We start from the raw sequence: 22889 nt of genomic DNA on the forward strand, positions 1-22889 counted from the left end.
CTAATGTCTAACTCATCATTGAATGAGACTGCCTTCCTTTTGTAGGAATATTAGCATTCTCCATCTTTCTTCAAATATTGACATACCCTGGTCTATATTTTTATAGCTGAAGGCTGTTTTTCTGTTCAGCAAATACGAAACCCTGCAGAGCATAATCACAGTGCTTCCTCTCTCTAGAATTCTGTGATTCTCATTGTCTTGAGCTCCTCAGAGTCAGGAAACTGCTCCAAGGAGCTTCTGCTACTGGTGATGTTTGTGCGTTTGCCTCAGCCTTCTGTGGTAGTTCACTATGGCCCATTGCTCAGATATTCAGCTCCACAACATAACATTTCTCATGCCCCCCACCCTCGACAGTCATCTCGGCCAGCCATTGTCCATAAAACAGCTTGCCATGAAACAAGACCAAGCTAGAACAAAACTCAAATATTCTGAGTATTCCAGAGAGAGACTGATATGCTATATTTGAATATTCATTTAAAGATTCTGATGGTCTATTTGAATAGATTTAAATAAAACGCTTTTTTTCATTTGGTTTGATTTTTTTTTTTTTTTTTTTTTTTTTTTGGGTTTGGTTACCTGGCTGTGGAGTCATAGGGTCTCATATTTTTCTGCCCTTTGGTTGTATGAGTAGCTCTGTCTTCAGAACACATCCACATTTACTGCTTCAGTAAATCTTTCAGCACCTGCTTTGTAACTACTCTCTGCTAAGCACTGGGTACATTAACAGAGGTAAAGAAGACAAGTAGAATCCCTGCCCTCATTAAACCTGTATCCCAGTGTTCAACACCAGCCACAGGCACATGAACTAACTTAACCATTCCAAATATGATTCCTGTCATGAAGATGAAGAGCGGGCTGGAGTAACAGATGGGTAGTTACAAGTACTGTCTGCTCTTGTGGAGGACCCTGGTTCAACTCCCAGCATCCACATGGAAGCTCATAAATATCTCTAACTCCAGAGAATTTGAGGCCCTCTTCTGACCATGGACACCAGCCACATACATATGTACACAGAAGCAAAACACTCATACACACAAAATAAATCACTTTTGAAAGATAGTAAAGAGTAAAAGCAAAGAAAAAAGAAAAAGCAACCAGAAGTGAGGAGACCTTGTCAGAAGAGGGGCATTAACACCAAAGGGTAAGAAGAAGCTATATTTAAATCCTGAGAGGAAGAACATTCTATGGAGACTAGCCTGTGCATCATATATCACTAAAGAAAGAGGCACGTGGTTCTAAAGGATGAGTTAGGGTTAGGATGAAGGACAGATGGAGCCCAAAGCTACTGGATTCTATAGGGACCTAGTGTGCACCTATTCCAAAGCTGGCTTTGTAAGAAAGACAGTGAAAAGTTAGTTATCATTGCCACAGTGTGGCCTGATCCATGTTTAAATGATTGCTAAAGCTGTGTTAGGGAAGTAGATTGGAGACAAGAAGTGCAAAGCAGTCCATTATGGAAGCATTGCATCGCTCTGGGCCAAAGATGGTGTTGGCAGTGGAAGAGAATGGAGGCAGACAGACAGACACAATGGAAATATTTTCAAGTTACACTGATTATATCTGAAGCAATTCCACCAAGGAACTAGGTACAAGTGGGATGAGCAGACTGGTGGGGTAGGACTTGGGTGTTTCAAGTAAACGCCTCTCAGTACAGTGTGTAACACTGAGTGTGGTCAAGCCACAAGCATGCTAGAATTGACCTTTGTTCACCATGAAATCCAAGTCCCCAAACTGATGACCAAGGGAAGGGCAAAAGAATATGGGCTAAACGAATGAATGAATGAAAGAAGAGTTTAGACAAACTCTTGTCTCAAAAAAAAAAAAATATTTACATTATGATTCATAATGGTAGCAAAATTACCTTGTGAATTAGCAATAAGAATGATTTTATGATTGGGGGGTCACCACAACATGAGGAACTGTATTAGAGGGTCACAGCAGTAGGAAGGTTGAGGACTGCTGTTTGAGAGTGTGTGTAAGGAATAGGTCGAAGGTCCAGACCTCATTTAGAAAAAAAAAAAAAAATAGGTTGTGAATTAAGGTTGAAGACTATGGTTTTCTCTCCAGGCAGAGTACCAATAAGACTTCAGGGCGGGCTCAGGCCAGGAACAACAGAACTGAATTGTGCATGATGAACAAGGAATGGGCTGTATATGGAAAAGACATTTTTAAAGTGATCCCGTGATTTAGGAAGTGATTTTTCACCATCTCCTTGGCTGACTTTGAAGAAAGACTTTAAGAATAAAGAAAAGACCATAAAGCACATTGTCTTAAATTACAGAACCAGGTGATTCTGTCTGGGTACATTGATTTAGCCATTTTCAAGGGCAGTTTGCTAGCATATGCTGTTTTAACATTAGCATCAAAGATACCCAGACACATTTTTTTTTTTCAACAAAATTGCATTGTTTAAAAAAAAAAATCTGAGACAAAATAATCCTTGTAAAAATTTTAAATAGGAGGCACAAATCTTCTTGTGCTTTAGAGGTTAGATAAAAATAGACGAAGGTTGTATATTTAAATACTAATACAAGTAATTGCAGATGCCCATGCTTTTATTAGCACTCATAGTTTAATTTAGGATGTTTTTTAGAAATGGGGATTTCAGACATCCATATTTATCACCAGGCTTTCTTTCCAGATTCAATTTATGGACCATTAAAAAGAAAAAAAAGAAAAAAAAAAAAACCCTTGCTGCTCCCCATATAGTTCTGAGTGATTCCTTCTAACTTCTCCCAAAGCGAGCTTAAAAATAAAACATCCTTGTGTCTATGCGAAAAATGACATGCATGGGTTTAATCTTGCCTTGCCTCTCAGCTGCAGGATGCAGTCTCCAGAATGTGATTGATGGATTGGCTTTGCTCCAGAAACAGGGTATTCCGTGGAAAGCTTGACTCCAGCCGATGAAAATGGTGGTGTTTGGAAACTGTGTGGATATTCTCTGTCCCTAACTGTGGCTTCCTCACAGTTCTTCCAGCCAAATGTCATGTGAAACACCAATAACTCTGTGAAAGAAACTCGTGTTTGTTAAGAGATGTTCCCACCTATTTTAGGGTTGAAGGGAGGTAATAGCCTTTTAAAGGAAAGGAAGAATAATTTAAATCATTGGCAGGTGGCATCTATCAAAGCTGACTCTCAGTCCAATGGGGCTTTTTAACAGTCTCTCAAATCAGACTGGTCTTTATCCTGTGGTCAATCCTGAACCTAGGATCTTTATCAGAGGCACAGGCAGTGTGTGAACAGCTTCCCTGTAGGACATAGAAGTCACCCATCTTTCCTTTGGGGAATCTTTTTTTCTAAGGATTAACTAAACATTTGTATGTCACTAGACAGCTGTCTTCTCATCCCAGACCTGGAACAGAAGAAATAAAAATATAACATACATTTCATGTGCCATGCATAGTAGGTATTCATCTCTTTTGATGATTTGTTTTCCTCTTACCTCTTCCTCAGGTAGAATCAGGTCCCTTCCTTTTGGTGTCTTTACCACATCCATGATCACCCTTGTATTCTACTGCTAATAAGACTTTATTGCACTTAATCATATCCAAGAGCCCCTCCCCCCATCCCGAGTTCTAAATTCCTATGGTCCCAGTTGCAAAAGTCAACTATGGTCCAAAAATATAGAAAAGAAAATTCCAGAAGTATTAATGCCTACGTTTTAAGTGGCATATCATGTAAGCAACATGAGAAAATCCAATTCCTTTCTTTGTCTAGTGTATCCACACTGTATATGCTACCTGCCTGTTCGTCACTGCTTGCCATCTCGGTTATCAGACCAACTATGGTAGTGTTATAACACTTGCATTCAAGGAAGAGTTATGTGGTAGCCTAACGCCACACTACAGCTCATCTCCTTCATCTCATTGTGTTGATACCGTATCAACTCATCATCACAAGGATAAGTATATCACACAGAGGTATTTGAGAGAAAGACTGCATTCACGTTATCATATAACTCATGCACGTGCGCGTGCGCGTGCGCACGCACGCTACTTTTTACTATTCCAGGCCTCAACTGTGAGTCTTAAAATATCCATGAGAGAAAAGGGGGAGAGGGTTGTGTTGTCTTCCCTCCTACAATTTTGTTTTGCTGTCTGTGTCTTTTGCTATATTTTTTTTCTCAGTATGCAGCTCAAATGGCCTGTAACTTTCTATGTAGCACAGGCTGACTTTTCATCAGTAATTCTCCTGCCTCAGCCTTCCACATGTTGGTATTACAGGTATGTGCCACGATGTGGGACCGCAAAAGGATAGCTTGGTTCTTGGTGTGGCACAGGCCTTGAACACCCGACCCCAATGGGGCAACGGCAGGTGTTCAGCGATGCCCCCAAAACCCAGGATCCTGACACGTGGTCTAAGATCTTCATTGACCTGCACTTTGCAGTCATGTAGGGCAATGCAGCCCCTCCCAAAGAGGTGTCACCAAACACAGGTAGAGGGCGTGACTACAGGCTTCAGCATCAAGAGATTTACATATTAATGAGTTACCTAAAGGCCAGAGGGTGTAGCCAATTATCTATTCTTTTCCCAGACCGTCCTTCTTTCTCCCTCCCTATTTAAGTCAGACCCACCCTGACTTAAGTGAGGGTGCATCCACACCATCTATCATCCGCCATGTCAATAAAGCTCTTGGAACCCCAGACTTTCTCGTGTCACTGGGGCCTACCATTGTCTTCTCTGGCAGAGGCCATCTTCAAACAAGCAGCAGCCTTCTAGCCAAGCGAGTATAACAAGCGAGCACTTCCCGCAGGCGTGCTGCGAGAGTTCTCTCTCTCTCCTCCTCGTCTCTCACAGCACTCATGGACTGGTCACTCAGACTGAGTGAGGGACTCGCCATGCGTGGGGGCTCCCCAGCTGCTTCTCACAATGCAGCACCTGCCCAGTGCCATGTGCGGAACCAACTCAGTCTCGGGGAAAGCTTCTGCTTTTCCCTGTGGACGCGCGTCTCTGAGCCGCCCAGGGCAGAAGACACGCGGGACCCAACAACGCAACAGAGAACTCATGCCCGTGCGCCCGCACCAGACATTGTTCCCCACACCACCACATGCAGTGTGGTGTGGGGAACAATGTTATAATATTATCCAGAGGCGGGACCATGATTCATAACTTATTTCCAAATTCATGCGATCCATGCCCCTCCACAGGGGAGGATCAGGAAAGAGTCTAGATTGTATTAACCTCTATTAAGACCTTCTCTTTGGATGCCGCCTGGCAAACATGACAGTTAAGCACGTGACTCTTCACTGTTCCAAACCTGCGGGAGTGCAGTAGGTTTTATGGTGCCATGTAGGACTGTTCTAGAAGCAGAAGAAAAACAGAAAACAGATGTGTAGCTCCTGAGACCTTCCCCACTAGGCTCAGGGGCTTTATGTCAAGCTTGAGAGTGAGGGAGAGAAAGAGAGAGAGAGAGAGAGAGAGAGAGAGAGAGAGAGAGAGAGAGAGAGAGAGAGAGACTATAGAAATGTCCAGTTCAGATACCTAGGACACTATGCAAGTCACTGTGGAAGTGACTGCCTATGACAGAAGCTGCCTGCTCTTGGCCTTCTCATCTGTAGCCAAAAAAGAGAGGCAAACATGGACTCCATTTATCGTCCAGCAATTCTCTTGAGTCCAACTGTTAATAGTCATGAAATAGGAACAAAAAGCTCAGAAACCCAGAAGTAGATGTCATGGTTTCAAAAGAGTAATCTTAGTCAATTTTACTTCATTATCCTTGAATGTCAAACCCCTGAAAATGCAGTGTTTAAACCTTCATTTCTAACCTCTCACATGACCACAGCTGCTCATATGACCTGTAACAACATTAGTATTACAAAGTCTCTGGCCAGGAACAAAGTGTCCCTTGTAAATGGATTTTCTGATGTCACTGAGAATAAGACCCAGTAAACATTCAATGAATGCGTGAATGAACAAATGAGTGGCATGTAAACCAGTTTGTTTCCATTATGCTGACTATTCTTCATTATTATCTCATTCTCTATGTGCTCAGTATCTGATTTCAGCAATTAATTCATCTTGGGGTTTTTTTGCCTGCTTGCTTCTGTTCCCCTTTCTTCCTTCTTTCCCCCTCCCTCCTTCCATCTTTTGTCTCCCTCCCTCCATCTTTTTCCTCCTTCCTCCCCCTCCTTCCCTCTCTTACTCCTTCCTTCCCTCCCTCCTTCCCTTACTTCCTCCCTCCCTTCCTCTCTTCCTCCCTCCCTTCTAGACATTTTATCCTCTTTGCTTCTTCTTTTCTTCCTTTTTAAATTCTTTCCTTTCCTCTCAGTCACTAGACTCATCTGGATTTACAGACATCATTTTATATTCACTGCATAGCAATGAGATATAAGTATTGTTATAGTTATTTTTAAGTTTGAGAAAATGAGAGTTAGTGACATTCAATAACTTTCAGGACTCAAACCCAGGACTGTAAGACCACAAGAGTCACGGTCAACCCATTTTATTAGTTTGTGTCTTATCTGGCATTTAAAAAGTTATCACTAAAAAGAGGAATGCCTTTTCACGTTATTATACATTCATTTCAAAATTAATTAAAACCGAGTAAAAAGAGCTTTGGCAAATATTAGATAAACTAGAAAGGTGACATATTTTTATAGCCCTAAGCAAAAGATAGAATAGAAAGGAATAGAATTGAACAACAATTGAATATTTGCTTCTCTGAGAATTTTTCTGATGTATTGTTATAATTGATCATGTGTCCCTAAAGTTGCAATGTGATTGTCTGAATGTGATCATTTCACAATGAAATGCAGTTCTGTGAGTGTAGTTTGATGTTCAAGGACACCAATGGTAGCCTCTGGGTACAGAGAAAAGGAAATATAGATCAGGGCTTGTGTGAAGGGTGTCATTCCCAGAAAAGCCCAAGATGCATTGCTTCTAGCTCCTGGACCCACTCCTTACAGACTAGTATACGTCCTTATGAAGGTACATATGGCATGCCCATGTTTCTCTTAGAGATTTTTCAATTGAATGGATGGTTGGCCATATAACTAAGTGCTGAATCCAAGGTGTAGTCTAAAATCCTTGACTAACTCATCTTTGGTGTAATGTGGGCTCTGATTCTTCAATCCCTCCAGCCTTATGTTGGCTACTCTACCTGATGTGCAGCCCTTGTCTTCCACTGGCCTTCTGTGTTACCTTTCCTTTGCCCTCCTCCTTTCTCCATCTCTTCTCCTATCCCCCAGCCCCTTTTCACCTCTTACCTTTCATGTGCTCTTTTCTTAGAGATGCCCAGATAACACAGGCCAGGTGTGTCTCTATACCAGGCTGAGCGCTGGCCTGGCCACAAGAGTGGTCATGTTTAGTTGCTACAGTAGCACAGGACCACAGTTTCTTAGGCACATGACCTTGAGTTTTTCAACTATCTCTTCTGGTTTCAACATAGGTGATGGAATTCAGGAGTCCTCTGTCACTTTGCCTCTAGGTAGTGTGTTCTACTGCTGTCAGCCCATGATAAGACACAGAGCAAAAATGCAAAAGCAGAAGCCATGTGACTGTGATCCTCATCTCTGTCAACCAGCCCATGGAAGTCACAGTGACTGACCCTATATCAGCAACAGCATCTGCCTACCAAATGTCTGAATTCAAGTCCTCACCACCATCTGAAGGCACACAGAAGAACATGTTTTGATCAGAAGCTGGCAATAAAGAAAAAAAAACATTTTCCAGAGGTATTCCATTTGAAAATAGCAAGCAGTTCTCCTAAAGATCAAAGGCTGATTTCAAAGGGAAGACTTCACTGAATATCTTTCCATATCCTGGTATCTGACATACATAGACATATGACTGCAGTGCCCAGAGTTTCATAGAAAAGTATTGAATGGAGTCTGGCGAGATGGTTTGACGGCTAAGGATGATTTCTACCAAATCTGATGACCTGAGTTTGATCCCCGGAATCCACATAGTAGAAGGTGAGAACTCACTTTCATAAGCTGTCCTCTGATCTCCACACACTTAATATAGCACACGCGTACACGCGCGTGTGCATACACACACACACACACACACACAAATTAACTAATTAATTAATCGATTTTTAGAATGCTGTATGAAACACAGGGCTTGGAAACAGAAAAAGACCTTTCTAGCTGTGACCTTGTAAAAGTCATTTAACGTCCTAAATTTCAATGTTCTTCTCATCTACAAAATGGAGGCTGTGTGTCAACAAACCTCTGTGTGTTATCTTCCATGTGTGAGGTGTCAGGAGTGTCCAAAGAGCTACCATTTATCAAATTCAAGCAGTTTGGGTTGTCCCGCTACTATCTCGCGCCATAGGAAAGCTTTCCCCGTAGAGAGGTTTCAAATTCATGCCTGGAGAGTTCAGCCACATCCAAACTATGAAAGGTGTGAGAGTCACGGAGAGCAAGCCAGCAAGCAGCACTCCTCCACGGTCTCTGCTTCAGTTCCTGCCTCCAGGTCCCTGCTTTGCTTGTGTCCCTGCTTTGGCTACCTACCATGTAAACCAAATAAACCCCTTCCTACCGAAGCTGCTGTTCATCATAACCTTTATCCCAGTGACTAAAAGGTAACCTATGGTAACCTATGACATCTACCAAGTCAGGATCCTTCTGGGAGTGACAGGAGCTGCTATCATTATTCCACACTGGAACTGTATTGAAACCCACGATATATGCCTTCCCTAAAATGTCCATATATCCATTTTGGTCTCTAGTCTCTGTCTTCAAAGCCATTTTTCCAGATAATAAGGCATGACACAGACTGGCTTACACACAAGGTCCAGTATGTAGTTGCTGCTCATTGAGTGAAGGCCCCTCTCTCACAACAACCCAGTTCTGCCCTCCTCAATAAAGTTTTATTTTCCTGAACATGGTGCTCAAGATGGGTCCTGCTGACACACGTATTTGGGTATGAAATATAAACTTGGCAGTTGCTAGCTATGGGATCTGGTTGCTGCTTAAGTGCCCCCCCCTTCTCCAGTTTCTCAATTGTGAAATGAGATAAGGAGAGTATCCCATATCTTCCAATCACTGTGTTATTGAGTGAAATGAACTCACACAGGCAAGGTGAGTGTCAAAGCCCGGAACAGCGAGCATTGGGTTCAGAATGTTTGCTTGGACATCTAGCTAGTCGAATTCAAGGCTATTGAAACAGCTGAGACAACACATTTCCTAGTACAATACCTCCAAAGGCTAGTAAATACCCACAGCATCCTCTGGCCTCCAAGTGAATCAGTTCCCTTTCCTACCTGACTGAGACTCTCACAGTCCAGTCATAGTGCTTAAGGTCCATTATGGTTAATGTGTTTCTTACTGTTCTTTCCCTTTGTGTGACTATGTGCCTAGCATGGCCTGGTACAGCGTACATGCTGCGTAAATATTTGTTGGATTTATATGAGAGAGGAGTTTGAAAAGGACCACCCAAGTTCATTTCAACTTGATAAATGAATGTGTTATTTTGCATCTGATCTTTGAAACAACTCCTTCCTGTTTGATCTTTTCCAGGGGGCAGTGAACGCTATAAATTTGAGGTCCAGAGAACAGAGACCAAACACACTAGCCTTAAATGTAAAGAATAAAGAATCTGTTAAGGATTTTTTTTAAAGAGAGAAACATGTAGTTCCAATAAACTTATTTCCCCAAGCAAAACTTTACAGTTTTATTAACTATTTTCTCAGGAGAACTAGCAATGAAATACTAGCCTGTCAACTTCCTTATCTCTGTGATTTCCTCACAGTGAGAACCCCGTGCTGAGGAAACAGTTTGGAGAGAGGAGAGAAAACAGGCAAAGGATGTGATTATGTTATAATCTAAATATATATGTACGCATGAATGCACATGTGCACACACACACACACACACACACACATTTTAAATGACTCAGGGGGAAAAAGATGACTCTGCAGTTAAGAGCAGTGACTGCTCTTCCAGAGGACATAGGTTTGAGTCCCAGCACCCATATGGTAGCTCACAACCATCTATAACTCTAGTCCCAGGAGGATCCCACACCCTCCTCTGACTAGACATGTACCAGGCATGCACAGACATACATGAAAACAAAACTCTCATATATATATATATATAAAATAAATAACTAAAATTTAAAATACAGTCAATCAAATAAGGGACCCCATGCTGGGTCTAAGGAAGAGAGTTAGTAACCTATGGAAAGAACAGTGAGAGGTAATGATGTTGATCCTAAAATAACAAATGGGGTTGCAAATGGGATGGTGAAGAAAGCAGCAAGACATGAATAAAGAACGTTAGGAGTCTTGACAAGAGGAGATCCATCTACTTTAACAAATAGTGATTTAAGGGCAGAGTCTCCATCAGGAATTTCAGAGGAAGCCTGACGACCCTTACAGAAGTTGGTCTCTGTAGCCAGTGGCGATCCCTGCCGTTCTTACTCCTTAAGAAAACCAAACACACAGGAAGATACCATTTCTCTTCCATTAAACAGCCAAAATCAAAATATTGGTGGGGTTTGGATCTAGCTGGGTGGTAGAGCGCTTATCCAACATGGTTGAGTCCCTGGATTCAATCCTTAGCGCGCGCACACACACCAGACACGCACGTACCATCAATATCACTCCATCAAACGTTGGAAAGGATATCTGACTCAAGTATAGATCTCAGAGCTGCTGGGGTAGATGTAAGAGGAAACCAGTGTTTTGAAGAGATCTCTGTCCATTTCTTACATTTATTATAGATACCACCCATAGCAGTTATTCTCAACCTGTGGGTTGCATCCCTGCGGGGGGAGGGGGTCAAATGACCCTTTTACAGGAGTCACATATCATGTTTACATTATGGTTCACAACAGAAGTAAAATTAACTTTGGTTTAGGGAGAGTTTTTGAATGACAATATAAGTAGATGGGGGAAGAGCACAATTATTGCTGGAAGTCAAATGAAAACATAGGTTGGTGGATGACAAGGCAGGCAGAGTCAGTAATAGTGACCTAGACTTCAAGCCATGCAGTAGTTCCTCTGAAAGAGAATTCCTCTACGAATGATGGTGGTGATTGATGGTGATGGTGATGGTGATGGTGATGGTGATGGTGATGGTGATGGTGATGGTGGTGGTGGTGGCGATGGTGGTGATGGTGATGGTGATGGTGATGGTGATGGTGGTGGTGGTGGTGGTGGTGATGGTGATGGTGATGGTGATGGTGATGGTGGTGGTGGTGGTGGTGATGGTGATGGTGATGGTGATGGTGATGGTGATGGTGATGGTGATGGTGGTGATGTGAGTATATAAATGTGGTCTGTACAATTGGAGTGTTAACTTGCATTTCTTTTCTTTGACAGACTTACTGTTTACTGCAGCCAGAATCAGAACATAAAACTGGAAAAGGCATCCTATGTTTGTTATCTCCTGACTGCAAGTCTGTTTAGGACCAGTTAAATCGAAAACATTATCTCAACAAAGCCCATAAATAAAACCATTTATCTCAAGAAAGCCCAGGATGTACAGATGCAGTGCTTCAGGCCACACATAGTTCCTGGTGTTTTTAGGATAGTTGGTACATTCAGAACTTTTGAATTTCCGGGCAGAAGTGAGATTCGGCTATTCTAATCGAATGAGAGTTTCACACATTTCCACTGAGATCGGGGAAAATAATCCTGAGAAGTGCACGAGGTTTGTTAGATTTTGTTCAAAGTGCCTCTATTTCCACATTCTGATTTTCTTCGTCTTCAAATGGATTTGTGACTTAATCGACGTTTACAGTGTCTATATTAGATTTGTCTACTGTACTTGTTGCTTTCCTCAGTGTTGTATTTGAGTACAAGAAGTAACGTAAGGGAGAAAGGACTAATTTTGGCTCACGGCTTGAAGCCCTCCAGTCAGGGAGTCCATGGTGGGGGGGAGGATGAGCCACTTCTCACACCAGATTCACAGCCGAGAAGCAAGGACAGAGGAATGTGTTTCCTCAGCTCCATTTCTTCTTTCCGTCTATTCCCGGCTCCCACTCAGCCCATGGGGGTGCGGCTCATGCTCAGGGCCAGTCTGCCCGCTCCAGCTAAGCCTTTCTGGAAATGCCCCCATCAATCCACCCACAGGTAAGTTTTGGTGGGGAGTCTAAATCTGGTGGACAAGTACCTGGGGCAGACAGTTTTCTGCAGTGTTTGCTCTCAACCCTGGAGACAGGACTGCACATAACAATAACAGGGCAAGAAGCCATGTTCCGTGGAGAAACTGCAATCAATGTTCTTAACTCTCATGACATCATTTTCTCATGCTGGGTTTGTTAACCGTCTAATTTATTATTTGTTTTGAACGTTAGGGGTTTCGTTGATATTATAGGTGTAGAAGGAATCAAGTAAATTTGACTTGTGTTTGAACCATGATAGTTTACAAAAGATTAAATACAAAACTTACTATAGAAATGTCAGTCTTCCTTACAGTAAAGCTGGAATGTATCACTGATTAGGTGAAGTGGAGTCAGAGTTTATTCTTATTCTCCTGGCCCATCCCACTAACGAGGAAGCTAAAATGCCATCATTGTGAAGATTGTGAAGTAACAGGGCACCTTGACAGAACACAGAGCAACAAACACACTAAGTTTTATTCTCTAGCGGTTTTGCAAGACCATCAGCGCACTAAGGGGACTGCCACGGTGATTTGAATGTTTAAAGTAAGTAATTTGAAATGACTCCTTCCAAGACAGCATTGTTAAATAGTAATGTAGATTAATGGCTAGCTTTACCCGGGAGTCCTTATGGTTTGATTTACTGTCTAGTCAGTAAATTGAAGTGAAAACTGCTAAAGAAAAGAATCATCTTGTCTCTAAATAAGTAAATAACTGTGTATTGTAGACAGCTCGGGGCATTGACTTAGCAGCTGGACCCTGTCCTATGTACCAGACTGACAGGTTCCATTCCTGCCTTCCCTGCTCAGACACTCTTAGCCAGGTGCTTGAGACAATCACGAGCGCCATTCCCTCACTGCTTCTCATCATTCCCCAGCTAAAACCCTTCCATAACCCCTACTGCTGTACTCACTGTAGATGGATGTCTATTACACCATGTAGTTCAGGTAATAGGATGTTCTGATTTCCTCCAAAGGCTTTCCAAGTCTCACATCCTTCTGTTAGGTTCGAGTCTGATCAGGAGACATATCGTTGGCACAACTTCCAGGGCTTCTAAAGTTCTATAGGTTAGAAGAAAGACTACAACTACTTGGCTCTTAGGAACACTAAGGCTAAGAGTCCCAGGGGTCACATCCATGAAATGACATCAGCATGTGGTATACTTAATCTAGCCCCTCACTGAGATCCTTGCTCTGGTTCTCAAACCTACCCAGATCAGAAGTACAAGGCTTGAGCTTTACCTATTGAAGGACTTCATTAACTAGCTCTACCTACAAGTCCTGGCCATGTTCTTTTCCCTTGACCTATTTTGAGTATGACTACTCAGGTAAAGTAAATAAAAGCCAGCAATGGGACTTGTTCAGTTGCTTTCTATGAAAAGTGTAAGATGCATATCTGGAGTTCTTTACAGTGGTAACTACTACATGCTGCCTTGTAGAACTAGTTTAGGTTTTATAAAAAAATAATTTAGTTACATTTGATTACATTTTACAGAATAAATGAAATCTTAGCTTTCTTTAATCATCTTTTTACCACCCTTTTTGCCACTTCTTAATTATAATTTTCACTTTCCTTTTATTTTGATAAAATACTTTGAATGCTGGAGAAGAAGAAATAACATTGGAAGCATGAAAAGTAATGTTTTTTTTATATTCTAGGATGGTTTGGGTTTGTACTTTTTATTAAAATATAATCAAATTTAATATACATTTCAGATCTAATGGTATGTTAATTTTTAATACTTTAGAACATTATTATAATGGAATCAAATTATGTAAAGTACTAGAATAAAGACAAAGTTTAATTTCATGGAATAAATACATGATGCTTTTTACTAATTAATTACTCATATTTGGCATGAATAACCAGACATACACAGGTTCATTAAATTCAGTCATCTTTGATCCTTTTTAGGTTTTCAAATCGTATGAGAACAATAGGTTTTAAATTTAAATTTTGTGTCATTAGAAGAGAAAGGGGAAATATTCCTTATTAAGCATCTGCTCGCTTCAGGCATATTAACGTCTAATATCTAATATTTTTGTTGGTGCAGTGTGTGGTATGTGTGCTTGTGTGTGTGTGTGTGTGCGCGCGCAGGCATTTGTGCACATTTTCATGTGTGTGGAGGTCAGAGGTCAAACTCAGATGCTGTTCCTCAGGAACTACTCACCTTGTTTTTTGAAACAAGGACTTTGCCTGGGACCTGGGATCCACCTGCTAGGCTGGGCTGGCTGGCTAACAGCTCCAGAGATCTACATCCCCCCGCCCCCCAACAAAGTGCATATGATTATGCTCAGCTTTTGACACAGGTCCTGAGGAAAGAACTTAGGTCCTCATGCTTGCATAGAACTCACTTCACCAACTGAGCACTTCCAAGCATTACCTTCTAATATTTGGACATAAGATACACCGGCCTCCATTTGGCCAACACTGGACATGGGCCCAACAAGGCTGAAAATAGTTCTACCTGTGTCTTACAGCTTTCTCATGCAGGGGAAATGTGGAAACTATGAAGGCAGTGGTGCTAATATAAGAATCAACTAACCAATAAATCAACCACAGATACACAGAGGACCCCCACAGGCACTTATTTCTGCTTGGCCACACTCTGGGTTCTAAATTCCAACTGCACAACCAATAGATTTTAGGTAAATTTCACCCTTCTTTTTTTTCCATTAATTAATTTATTTAGTCACCTTATTCACATCCTGATTGCTGCCTCCTCCTCCCTGTTCCCGCCTCACACAGTCGTCCCTCCTCTCAAACCCCCTCTCCTTCTCCTCTGTGTGGGTGGAGCACTCCCAACCCCCGGGTATCTCTTCCCCTTTGATTGTTAAAAAGGAAAGCCAAGCACAACCTATAGAATCTCTAATTTCTAACTGGATCACATCCAGTCCGTTGGTCGTTTGCCAACAGTGGCATGGAACACAGTTCCACAGTGATAGACTCGATTTAAAATGTCAACATCTAAGTATCTTGACATTTTCCAAGTCTGAGAATCCAATCCAATGGTAGGAAACAGAGGCATGGAGAGGCATGGAGCTACAGTGAAAATAGTTTGACCAGAAACTCAAAGGAGCTCTCATATTGGGTTTTCCCTGCCATCGTTAATGATAGCATCAGGGTACTATTCCAGAGACTGGCTTCTGCATCACAGGGACCAACCTGTTTTCCTAGTGATCATCTGAGCAGAGGGACACAGAAATACAAGCAATCAACTCTCAACTTCACCCCCATGCAAATTCTATTTCTCTGCCAAAATATTACATCCCAAAATAGTTCTGGGGTTCGGACTCTAAAAAAGCTACAGCCGCATATTCTCACGTTGTTTCTGTTTAATGTTCTATAGATCGATGAAGACAGCCCATTCTTCCTGGACAGTAGCTACTTTAGAAATTAGTAAGGATTAGTAAGCCCTTCTTTACCTTCCTTGTTGGAAATCGCTTTGCGAGGTTCCCATGAAACAACGAAGTTATTGTTCAGCCCAGGAGTCTAATTTTCCTGGGAATCACACTTTACTACCTGGTTCCATCGCTTTGTGGTTGAATGTGTATTAAGTCCGACATCCATGTAAGAACCCAGAGGGACAAATGGGTTCCTCTTGTAAGCCCTCATTGCCACGGGCTCTATTTGTAATCAGACAATCAATATGGTTAGCATGTGCCAACTTCGCTGGCGGAGAATGAGTGAGCCTGTTTGAGTCCAGGACACTGGAGAAAGCGTGTGAGGAAGCAGTTGAATGAGGCTCATTGTTGGCCTGGATTTGAAATGTTCTCGTTTTCCACAACATTTTATGGAGAGCTCTTAAAAGGCCTTTATTGATAGAGATACTCATTAAATGTCAGTTTTAAAGGGAGTGTTGTTGATGTAATGTCATACAATCTGCTTTTGCATAAAGCCTTTTTATGCTGGTGTTCCGACGAGTGCTTTGCCATGCCAGCCCTCCCACCAGATCCCAAGACATAGCCCTCCCCTTCTAGACGAAGGCTCTGAAACGTGGGGCTGTTATTAGATCAGAGGCTTTTAGACGGCAGGACCTTTCCTGCATGCTTGTCTTTCATTGTCAAAAGCAGTCCTTATCTATATGATGCACAATCATGAATTGAACATCTGCCACGTAACATAGAAAGACCAAAGAAAGGTTGCATTTTTCTTGTTGGTGGCAGTGGTTGTTTTTGTTTGTTTTTTTTTTTTTTTTGTTTTGTTGTTGTTGTTTTCTTTTCTAAAGGAGCTAGTATCCTAAGGTTTTAATGCCAGAAAGAGACATGCAAATTACTCAACAGTAATGCATTGTACCAAGCGTGAGGGGCTGGGGCTGGGAAAGTCAGTTCTGAGAGCTGATTCTCAGCTTATGACCTAGGACCCCAGCTTAGGGAGGTGCTGAAAATGTGGGCACAGGTGAGAAATGAGGACAGGTAAGCCTAAGACAGCACATATGTGAATTAGCTCAATGGAGCCATCCCACCACCTGTGCATACAGCAAGCCATCATGGAACATACCACAAACAAATGTGGTTGTTAACTATGAAAAAAATTTACCAGGAAAAACAAGACAGCGTATTGGCAATAATGACACCAATGAAGTCCTTGGAAGGGAAGAGAGGGAGGGAGGGAAGAGAAGGGGGGAAACAAGAGAGGAAAGAAGGGAGGAAGGAACCTGCATATACCCACAGCTCAATTTCAAGGTGAGAAGGTCACTGAGTTCTCTCTGCTTTCCTAGTCGCTCTTCGTTGATTTTGTTGCTCCATCGACTTTGAAAACCATTAGCTGGGATCAGATTCTCTAGTTCTGCTTGCAGATTAAGAGTAACCAGGGTAGCTCTTCAAACTCCCAACGCCCAGTCCCACAGGCCAGACTCAGATGAGGATGGATTGTATCCCTGTCACTTCATACACTGGGCACGGAGACACCTACCAGTAAGCCTAACACTCAGGAGGTGGAGATGGAAGGATTGTTAATTCAAAGTTATCCTTGGCTACAAAGAAAGTTTGAGGCTAGCCTGAACGACATGAGAGCCTGCCTCAAAAAACAAACAAACAAACAAACAAACAAACAAACCAAAAAAACCAACAACAACAAAAAAACAAAAACAAACAAACAAAAAAAAACATATAGTGGCAGACAAGCAAGGGTAGCTTTAGAATTGTTTTTGTCTGGCTGAATTCGGGAGGATGCTGGAGTAAGACCATCTGCCCTCCAAGAAATCAAAGCCAGACACAGGAAGTGGGCGGGAAGACCCTCCAACAGCCCCAGCTGCCTGGCCCTGGCAGCTGCACAGACCCCTGTTGTTGGCAGACAAGGCAAGGTCTTTTCAGTCCTGTGACCATCAACCCATCCCCAGTGCTGGGGGGAGCGCGACACTGCAATTCTTCCTATGACTGATCGCAACAGAATGTGACAGTTGTTTGGGGTGACAGGTTTCCTGTGGGCTTTGCCTTCAACAAGGGCCATTGTACAAGAGGGTGTGTCCTGGTGCCAATGTCACAGGCAGGGGAAGACTAAAGTGATCCTTTCATTTATATATGACATTTCCAAGGAACAGATGGACAAAAATCTTAAGCACTAGCCCCCTTCCTCTTGTCTGAAGAGCTGTGGTAGTTGGACAGAACAAATGCCGTCCGTGCCTACCCTTCCTTTCTTCTGCCTTCCTGTTTGGGTTAACTGATACACCAATGGAGGTTGCCCTTTGCATTGGATTTGAGGTCAGTTGCAGCTAGAATGGGACATTCTCACCTGCTGACTCAATCACAGATGGTTTAATAAACAAAAACCCACGAGTGACCCTACTCTGAACATAAAGGCCACCAACTGTGGCATAATGTGACATTTCAGGGGTGTGAGTGGAGGACAGGAAGTGTCAGAGAGCCCAGCATGAGCTTTTGGTGAGCAACTGAGGCACAGCCATGCCCAGGTCAGCTTCTTCACCTTGAGGAAGCATCTCCCCAGTCAAGGGAGCATGGGGGTCAGGGAAACTCTTCATACCTCTTTCATTTAAAACAATTCAGGCCAGACCTGTCGTCCCAGCACTTAGAAAATAGAGAGGGAACAAATGAGGCTAAGCATTACCTGAGCTTCAAAACACAGCATTGTCTCAGAATACTTAATTATTAGTTCTTATTATTATTGTCATTCTGTGCTCAGCATTAGACCTACATTAGACCTAGGTCTCCAAGCATGCCAGGTAAGCACATTTCCTTGAGCTATATTTCTTGTCACTTCAATTATTGTTAATTGACAAAATTGAACATATATACTGAGTACATGACGTTTAAAATATGCAGGCTTTGTGGAGGCCTAGGTGAGCTGACATTAAACACTTAACACTTTCACAATGAAAACTTATCTACTTCCAGCAACTTAAAAAATACAATCACAATTATTAACTACAGGTTTTAGGCAATGCCCAATAAATCTCCTGTCTTTAGTCCTCCTGTTCAAACAAAACTGTTCACTTTTTGACCAATAATTTCCAACTATCTCCCTATCTCCACCCCAGACCCAATCTATTGTGTCTTTGGTAGCCTTAGTTTTACATCCCATGTATGAATGAGGTCATGTGACAGTTGTCTTTCTGTGCCTGATGTTTTATGTAGCATTACATCTTTCTAGTTATTTCATGTAAGCACAATCGAAGAGGTCGTCTTTTCTCTCTAGGCTAAATAGCACCTCAGTATGTGCAAATACTCTTAAAACTTTCAGCCACTGATGAATGCCTATATAGATTCCATACCTTGGCTTTTTGTGCAGAATGCTATATTGGCCTGAGCAATGGAGACTGGTCTGCAGAGCACAGTTATTTCTGGATTGGGCTCTATCATCCTTCTAGCATCACTTCCCTTCTGTAGATTGTGTCACATGGCATAGTGCATGTCTTATGGGCATCCTGACTATTACATACAGGAGCCAAACTAAACTAAGATAAAGTAGTATTCAACGTAGGTGGTAGCTTCGTCCATACACCTCAAGCTTTAAAATCATCCTGCCAAGTTCAAAACTCAGCGTCATCCCTTTGAGAAAGTCATCTCATCTAGGGCCATCTAGTCTCTGTTTGCTCCTGTGTCAGACAGGAAGAAAAGCGAAAAAGCAATAGTATTTTCTTCATTGTATCAATATGAGGGTCAATAAACTGTGTGTGACGGCACAGTTGCTACGGTGCCTCTTGTGGAGCAGGCACTCAACAAATACCACATGTTATTAAGACTGTTCTCTTTAGACATTTAGGAAGAATATGGTTCTCTCCTCCTGTGTATTGGGGGGAAGCGACAGACAGACAGACAGACAGACAGACAGACAGATGCAGTTCAAGAGTTCAGTCCACAAGTTGTAAGTAGAAGATGCAGAATTTAGGCTTAGCCTTGAGTTTGAGTCAATGCTCTGTGACATTCCACTAAAGAGCACCAACTGCATGGTTGCTTTTCATGATCTGGCTGTTCTAATTGGCCTCTCTCCTCCTTCTCATGCATAACCCAGTCTCCAACCTTGCAGTCCTCGGCTCTCATTTGATCTCTCAGCTCGAAGCCTTATCCTTGCATCTGTGTATCATCCTCACAACACTTTGACTAGTCAAGTCACATTGCTCCCATGAGTTAATACATAGATATGGCTATTGTTTAAGGGAAGCTCGGATAAAGCTGTAACAAATTCTCAGATATCACCGTCATGACCTGGTACTATCTGTGAGGAAGCACAGGAGCATTACATTCTCAGTATGCCTTTCCATGTTGCCAGGCAAGGGCTTAGGAACACTGTGTACAGGCTGCCGTTCAATAGCATCCAGGTAGAAAGCCTCATAACACATCTCTGCTCTTGCTTAATAGTAGGAACAAATACTACATGTTTCAAGTTGAGGATGTATGTGTTTAAACACTGCATATTCCTGTATGGACGTATTATTTATATATAGATGTTTAAATATGCATATACACAGACATGTAGTTTAAAGTATGGAGGGGGGAGAGAATTGAATTTTCATACACTTTGTGCACAAATTTCAACCATTAACTGAAAAACAAACAACATCTCAGACTGAGGCAGTAAACTTGGGTTGTTTTCTGAGGACTATTGGAGTATAGGTATCGTGGAAAGTCCCTGGTTGCAGGTCAATTATTGTCACATGTTTATGGCATCAAGGAGTTTCCTGTCAGACCTATGACCAGTGGAAATGCTGTTCATACTAAGGGCAGAGCATGGCTGTCTAATGGCCAACCACAATGATTGTATCTGTGTAGAAGCTGTCAGCTGACACATCCTTTGACTTGTCACCCAGCCAGGTCAGTGTTGTTCTATGGGTGCAGGGACAGGATGACACAGAGAGTCTCTGTAACCTTTCAAGGCATTGGTGGTTGATATGATTTCAATTCCTATGAATGGGGAAATCTTATTACCTGAAGTTCCTTTTCTCTCCCTTGTTTAACATTTCATTTCTTGGCTTGAGAAGTTCCAGTTTAAACATCTTTATAAATGGCGTTTGAGCTAAGTGCCTCCACAACAGTTGTCCAGCATGTGCTGAGGAAAGGTATTCTGAAGTGTTAGGCACAGAGAAATGGCTCCCCATTTTCTCAGAGTGACTGTGTTATAGTAACCCACACAGTTACCAAGTCTCAGATCTCCACTCTTGCCTTTGGAAGTCAAACCATACTTTAGTAACAGACCTGGCATCTCTTCCTGGGTTGAGCTTCCCAAACAGAACTTTCATTCTATAGATGCTTCTCTACTTCTCCATGGACGGCCTTTCCTACGTTGCCCATGAACCATTTACCATTTGGGAAGTCTCTCTTTTTTTCTGGTTTCTAATCTTAAAATAAACTAGCTAATGTTTAATACTAAGAAACAGCTTCACTGGATATGATGCAGAGATCAAGAGAACATGGAGAGCCTGACTCCAATTGATACTTCTACATGACAGCTCCTGTATCCATGTCATCTACATGACAGCTCCTGTATCCATGCCATCTACATGACAGCTCCAGCATCCATTTATGACTCAGGCATTATCATGGAGGAGGGGGTGAAAAGACGGTCAGAGTCAAAATACTAGGATTCTTCTATAAAAGAGTGTCTCACAGAAATGGCTTCACAAACAAGACAGGAACAATAACAACATCAATAGACATATTCACAAGGAAGAGGGAAATTTGCTCTGGGTTCTCCCAGAGAACTGCAGAGAACCAATGACTGTTGGGAGAAGGAGGATCAGCCTTTCTCAGAATGAGTCCTTGTCTTGGTTATCCAATTCAGTGTAGTAAGCCCTGAAATGATAAACCGTACACCCGAAAATAACATCCATTGACTCAGCAAGGTGTATCTACATGTGTTTGCAAGTACACACATGTATGATGTATGCATGTACATATAGTAACAATAAAAATTAAAGAAAAAAGGTTATGAACTTGAGAAGGGGATTTTATGGAAGGATGAGTTCTAGGGAAGACAGCTGGGAGGGTCTGAAGGAGAAAAAGTTAGGAGAGAGTGTGATATAATTCTATTTAAATTATAACATATTTTAAAACTCCAAAAAGGAAGAAAGAAAAGAAGCAGCTTCCTTTCCATGGACACACAGCATGGACAAATGTTCACTGGTTCCCTAGCTCCTCTTTGGGACTTCATATTTTATATATTGGCACCGTAATTCCTAAGTGAAGAGACACCAGGGATGTCAGCAATGTCATCGTAACCATTTGACGAGCAGAGTACGCCACAGCAGTTGTTTCTGGCAGATAAGTTGGGAAGAATTCAGCTTTTGGTCTCTGAATCCTCCACCAATGGTATTTTGCTAGGCATTGAATCCATGGAAGACATCAATAGTGATGTATTTCTCCGCCCATTGACTCCTCATCCACTTGCCTTGTCCCAGGCTTCATTTCCATGCTAAGTGACTATTTATGAACACCCGAAGTACCATCTAGAGCAATTTATGACTGGATGAACTATTTAGATGTCTCAGATGTGTTACACCCATCCTTACCCTTTTGAAGAAACAACTGTTAAGTCCAGAAACTATATATGCTTTTCAAAATATATTTATGACAGAACAACACAGAAAGGCCTGAACTCCGTGACAAGAGCATGAATAGATTTTGAAGGATTTTACTCTGTAGCCTAATGTGCTTTATGGTCATGGGCAAGACAGCTCATAACTAATTATATTCACTTTGCACTTAGCAGGGACATTCAAAATACATAAAATGTGTAAAGTTGCCCTTCTGTCGAAATTATACGCTCCCCAAGGAAAACAATTCTCTCCTGTTGCTCTACTTGAGGCTACACTTGTAGGCTGCCAGACCTCTTCATTTAAGGAAGAAGTATGCCCAACTGTTGTCAAGGATTAGGTAATGGCCAGTTGTTCTGCTGGCTTAAAGAAAAACAAATCTTATAACTGTGCATTTTTGCCCCGATGGCACAGTGTTGACCTGTTTGAGAGGGGCGGAATTCAAAGGTTGATTAGAACAGGTAAGAAGCCTACATCCACACTGCGCTTTGAAATTCCTTCTTTCACACATACCATCTCATTTGGTCCCATAAAGTTTCCCTGAAGAAAGGAGCCTGAGGTCCTAGCTGAAAGTGAGAAATGACAGATGTAAGAGTCCAGCACCAATATTTTGACTCCAAGTTGAGGTCTTTTTCTATATTGTGTTTTTAATCTCTAGCATGTTCTGGGATATATTCGCCAGACCATGTTTTCGGTCTTGTTGATACCATTATACCAATATTGGGCCAGTTGCTCTTGATACGCCATATATGTAGATCAGAATTTGAAACTTGGGCTTCTTTGGCAGGAACCTCATGTATCTCAGATGTGAATCCTGACAACTGGAATTTCAGGAATCAGAGAGTGCATG

At 42.0% G+C, this 22889-nt stretch overlaps 2 long non-coding RNA genes across 2 annotated transcripts in view; one reads left to right on the top strand and one right to left on the bottom strand.

Annotated features, from left to right (window-relative positions):
- Window positions 1–15638, bottom strand: LOC143436117 (uncharacterized). The gene is made up of 3 exons (XR_013106326.1): window positions 15477–15638; window positions 12965–13112; window positions 1–3352 (listed from the first exon to the last, which is right to left on the bottom strand). It is a non-coding gene; the product is annotated as an uncharacterized LOC143436117 (long non-coding RNA).
- The window catches only part of LOC143436118 (uncharacterized), a 25427-nt gene continuing 14966 nt past the window's right edge, over window positions 12429–22889 (top strand). The window contains exon 1 of the long non-coding RNA XR_013106327.1: window positions 12429–12597. This is a non-coding gene — a long non-coding RNA (uncharacterized LOC143436118). The remainder of the gene's footprint in view (window positions 12598–22889) is intronic.

Source organism: Arvicanthis niloticus, chromosome 22, assembly GCF_011762505.2.
Source record: "Arvicanthis niloticus isolate mArvNil1 chromosome 22, mArvNil1.pat.X, whole genome shotgun sequence".
NCBI classification, from domain to species: domain Eukaryota; kingdom Metazoa; phylum Chordata; class Mammalia; order Rodentia; family Muridae; genus Arvicanthis; species Arvicanthis niloticus.